We start from the raw sequence: 5243 nt of genomic DNA on the forward strand, positions 1-5243 counted from the left end.
ATTCAATGTAAAACACTATTTGGAAATTACTACCTTATAAAAAAGAGTTCTTTGCCCATGGCTTGAAAAATCTTAATTTTCATTTTCTACTATAATGTTGGGTTTCTGTGCATCAAATTTAGTGAGAAGGCAATGTGACATGCATGGGCGGCGCTCCCTGTGTTTTGCGGTTGTGCAGTAGAACACTGAGGCCAACAGAGCCATAGAATGTTAGCAGTTCGTTCATCCACGCATGCCAAATGGATCGTGGGGAAGGTGATTGGTACAGCAATGCAGAAAACTGCTAAAGTGAGTGACCAGACTTGTTCTGGATCCCTACTTATTAAAGTATTTTAATAAATGGAAACTTACTTTACTCACGATGCCCTTCAGCAATACAGTACTGGAGATACTGTACTTCTCATGGCTTTACCTGTTCCACAAAGCACGTGAAATGCCTGAGATTGTCTTCAAAGTGGGCAGCATAATAAATCCAATATCAAGAAAGCCCTGTGCAGGAACCAGCTACCTGAAGAGTCCAATCAGTTCGGAAAACAATCAGTTCAGCAAAACCCTGGAAGAACTCAACATCCCTTGAAGGGCAGGAAGAAGAAGACAGAGAAAGAGTTCTAAATTTAATTACAACCTGTGTCAGATTCTCTCATGGCATTTATGAAATAGCAAAGGACTTGTTACAATTTTTCATAAAAAATTTAGTGAGACTGTGATTGATAATAATGTTAATAATAAAGTTGTATTACTTGAACTTAAATTCTGAATTATATGGAGTAAGTTCATGAAATACATTTTATTGGATCAATCTTTATATTTTATTAGATTCAAGCTACTTAAGTATCTTCACATAATGCTACTTATCACAAAAGAGAGCTCTGTGTTTTCTCTGCAGTGTTATTGGAAAGAATATTGTAGATTTTTGAACGAATATTACAGTTGGGTATAAGAATGTTTTATTCCTCTTTTTTCCCCCCCAGTCCCTTCCCTTCAACTTCTCTTCATCTGTTTTCTACAATAGCTTTTTTCCATTTTTCTTACTATTCTCTTGGGAAAAGAGAAAAATCAAGATATATCATGTACAGGTACAAATTTCTTAAGATGAATGTGATCATTATGTATTTCAAAACTGTACCAAGAAAATTTAATTAAAAAGATTTTTGTCTTTTTAATTATTCTCAGTTTTACATCCAGATTCATATTTCTTTTATTTTTTAAATATTTAAAATAAGTTGTTCAGTTGTATAATTATCACTGGATAGCCTTATTCCTTAGGCATTATTTTTGATAAAGGAGCAAAATATAATTAATCTGATTAAGTTGAGTAGAGATTTAAGCATACAAATTGTCTGCACCAGAAGAAATCAGCCTTTACTGTAATAATGTAGCATGTTTAATTTAATTCAAAATTTTGAAATAAGGCTAACCACCATTAACTCATTAAGAGTCTAAGCCTGGAGTTGCTGGAACAGTTATGAGGAAATCAATATTTTAGCCTTTGTGGGCTGCATATTTTCTGTCTCTGTGTCTCTCTGTCTCTGTCTCTGTCTCTGTCTCATGTCTGTCTCTGTCTCTCTGTCTCTCTCTCTCTCTCTCTCTCTCTCTCTCTCTCTCTCTCTCTCTCTCTCCTATATTTAGGATGAGGTCTACAGGGTCTACCAGGTCTCACTATGTAGATCACGCCTGTAGTGATTTCCCTGTTTTCAGCCTCCCAAGCACTGGGATTACAGGTGCACACCATTAGGCCCAGTCTCAATAGCTGTCTCAGCATTCACCGAAAGCTGGTCCCTGTGCTTGCCTAAGCAGGTGCTTTAGTCTGCTAAGCTATCTGGCTGGCCCTTGCTCTCTTTATTCCTTTATTTTTTATTTATTTTGTTTTAGAACATTTTAAACTTTTCAAACCCATGGTTAGCTTGTGAGCCATATCAGAGCAGACCACAGGCTGCTAGGTAACTGGTTTTTCAACATCTAGTCTAGGTTTTTTAAACCCTGATCAAACTGCAAAACACTGTTTTGTAATCACATATCATTATACAGAAGCTTGTTTTGGGCTCAAAGCTTCTTTTTTGGTCTATTTTGTACTGTGTATGGTTTACGCAGAGTATTTGATCTGTAAGACTCATGTAGGTATTCTAATTGGTGGACTTAAAAATACAACTTTCAGCACTGTCTTGGTTACTTTTCTTTCATGTGGGGACAAAATACCCAACACCCAAAATGAGGGACGGAAAGGTTTATTTAGCTCACAGTTAGTGGAGGTTGCATTCCATACTCGGCTGGCTCCAAGGCAGCGTGGCAGGTGGTAAAGGGCAGCAGTTCATGGAGACAGAAAACAGCAAAACAGGAAGAGTCCAAAGGGAGGAGCAGAGACTGCAGCAGCTAGCCAGCCTCGCCCCATCCCTTGCATTGTACTCAGGCTGTCCACCCCAGGGTGGGCGTAGAGCTCACACCTATAATCCCAGCATTGGATCATGAATCAATTACAAGCTCTAGAATGACTGCATGAGGCTTTGGGAGGACAACTAGACACACACCCTAAGAAGCACTTATGCACAACTCCCACATTTCTAACACATATCTTACTGTACATGATCATTAACTGAAAACTGAATTTGTGTGGGGAGGGGCACAGCTCTGCATAAGATTACCACATGGCTTTAGCCATCCCGTGTTGTCACACAGTGAAAAGTTCCTACATAGGCCAGTTGAGAAATTCACTTGGCTTCAGCATAAAATGCCATGTCCCCAATTTTTCGTTAGCATGCATTGAAGTCCGAAAACTTGAATTCTAAACACAAGATTTTAAAGAATAGAAGACATTTTAAATAATTGTATCAGCCTAGGTTGACAGTACGTGCTGTTTATATTGTGCGTGTGGAGTTGGTGTGCATAGGTAATGCAACTCCACTCCTTTTGGTCCCCTTTCCCTCACCTCCCTTCCTCTCCCTCCTCCCTCTTCTCTTAATCTCCTTCCCACTTGAGAAAGACTATCTCTTTTCTTCCTATTATCTATCTTTTATTTTGCTCTTTACCTATGATTTGAGTTTCTCATATAAGGGAAATCATGTCACATCTGAGCTTGTGTCTGATTTATTTCACTTAACAGTATTGATAAAATATTGTTTTTCATCTTCATCCCTGACTTATCCAAAACAGTAGGCCCCAAAAGTCAAGTCCCCTCTCTGTAAGAATGGCTTTCTTTAGATAAAAAACATTTCGACGAAGTGACATTTGTTTTAAAAAAGTCAAAATACATCATTTGGCTCACCTTCCCTGCCACTGTTGTCAACACAGTCTACGTTTAATGACGGAGCTTTGGGGCTGAGTTTCCTGGACCTCAGCAGGGGTTAGACCTATCCATCCTGCACTGTGGGACTGTGGCAGGCTCTGCACTCGGGCTGCTGGCAAGGTCCTCAGCCCTAGTGTCTGGGGCTGGGCTGCTCATAGAACAAGCCTGAATGTGAAATAGAAGCTCGCAGTGGGATGAGGAGGGGAGGAGAACTTTGCCTTTAGGCAGGTTGTTACTTTAAATGCAGTGCCAAGGATATTATTTCATTTTACAGCTATATTGGAGCTCTAACATTTTGTCTTAAAACAAAAGAGATCATGGTCTGATGGCCACAGGGTTGAACCTTACTAACGGCGGCAATTGGAAGGCTACTCAGACCCTGCCAGAGGCAGTGAAGGGTGCAGAGGATGAATCTAATGGGGAGGCTTTGCCTCAGAAATATTATAAGATCCATTTAACAGCAGGCAAAGAACCATAAGGATGAATATTTAGTTGGTGGCTTATCCAGGACACTTGTTTTTTCAACAAAGGTTGTTTTGCACCTACCATACATATGCAAGGGACATTTTATGGCTCCAGGAATGCCAAAATGAAAAAAGATGGTCCATGCCCTCAGATATCCCAGAATCTTATTCTATTGTCTGTTTTAGAAACATCTTTTCAAAGCATATTCCTATAGTCATAAAGTGGCCCAAGATCCTAAAATGTGCACGTGTAATATATTTCAAGTCTTCTAAATATCGTAGCTTTGTAAGTAATAGAATTTACGGTCTGTATCTGCAATCATAGGTGAACTTGGTTGTCTCCTCTCCCAACTGGAATCAGAAGTGCAGGATCTGCTTAGTGATGCAAAACATTCCCTGTGTAAGCCCTGGCTCAGAAGTTCATGATCCAAAAGGTTTTTAAAAATACATGAGTTTTCCTATTCTGCTGTCTATTTATGATGCTGCTGTAAACTGTTCTGTAAGGGTAGGCGCTATTTTGCATAATTCAAATGACCATTCACATTTGTACCAGGAGCAATATGTATGTAGAGGAACAGACTTTTGAGTTTGTTTATGCTTGACCACATTCTTCTTACCCTGTAGCCGTATCAGCCATGAAATTCAACATACAATTATTCTCTATAAACTTTTATGTCTGAATAATCTCACTCCAAAGTTTTTTTTAACAATTTAAACAAGATTTCTGATGTTTTGTAGGCTGTCTAAAATATTTATATATTATTTTAGGGAAGGGTCAACAGGGTGTTCTGGGTCTCACTACTAGATCGGACTTAGAGTCATCCTCCTGTTCACAGCTTCCCAAGAGCTGGGATTATAGGGGCATGTCACCATACCCAGTTCCATTGCTGTGTCAGTGCATGCCAGGGGCGAGGCTGGCACGGCAGGCTCAGGAATTGAACCCAGGACCCCCTGCACCTGCTTGCAGGAGCTTTAATCCACTGAACTATTTGGCCAGCCCTTAAAATTGATATTTTATGGACAGAAGTGAGACAATAATATGGAATTCATACTATCTTGAAAGGTAGTCCTTTTTGAATAGCCAACAAGAATTTGTTGGTAATAATGAGTGAGTCATTAAATAAAAATCTTGGACTGATAATACAGCTCAGTGACACAGAGCCACCCTGGCAAGCATGATGGCCTGAGTTCAATTCCTGAGATAAACAAACAAATAAACAAACTAGCTTCACTATCTATTGTAAACTTTTAATAGAAGAAAACATTAGGCAGACACAAGGGTCAGGAATTCGATCCTTGGACCTACTGTGCTGGGCCCACCCCCATGGCATGCTGAGATTGTGATTGAGACTGGGGATTGGTGGAGGGTGCCTGCAATCCCAGACACCCCAGCGTGCCTCCCATCCCAACTTGGGAGGCTGTAAACAGGAGGATTGCTGAGTCCGATCTATGCAGTGAGACCCTGTACACCCTGGCCTAAATACAAGAAGAAGAAGAAG

The 5243-nt window shown here is 40.0% G+C and overlaps 1 pseudogene; it reads left to right on the top strand.

The window, feature by feature from the left end:
• Positions 1 to 207: 207 nt before the first annotated feature.
• LOC101560295 lies at positions 208 to 577 on the top strand (annotated as a pseudogene).
• Positions 578 to 5243: the final 4666 nt, after the last annotated feature.

The sequence above is a fragment of the Octodon degus genome, unplaced genomic scaffold (assembly GCF_000260255.1).
Source record: "Octodon degus isolate 3935 unplaced genomic scaffold, OctDeg1.0 scaffold00190, whole genome shotgun sequence".
Taxonomy (NCBI): domain Eukaryota; kingdom Metazoa; phylum Chordata; class Mammalia; order Rodentia; family Octodontidae; genus Octodon; species Octodon degus.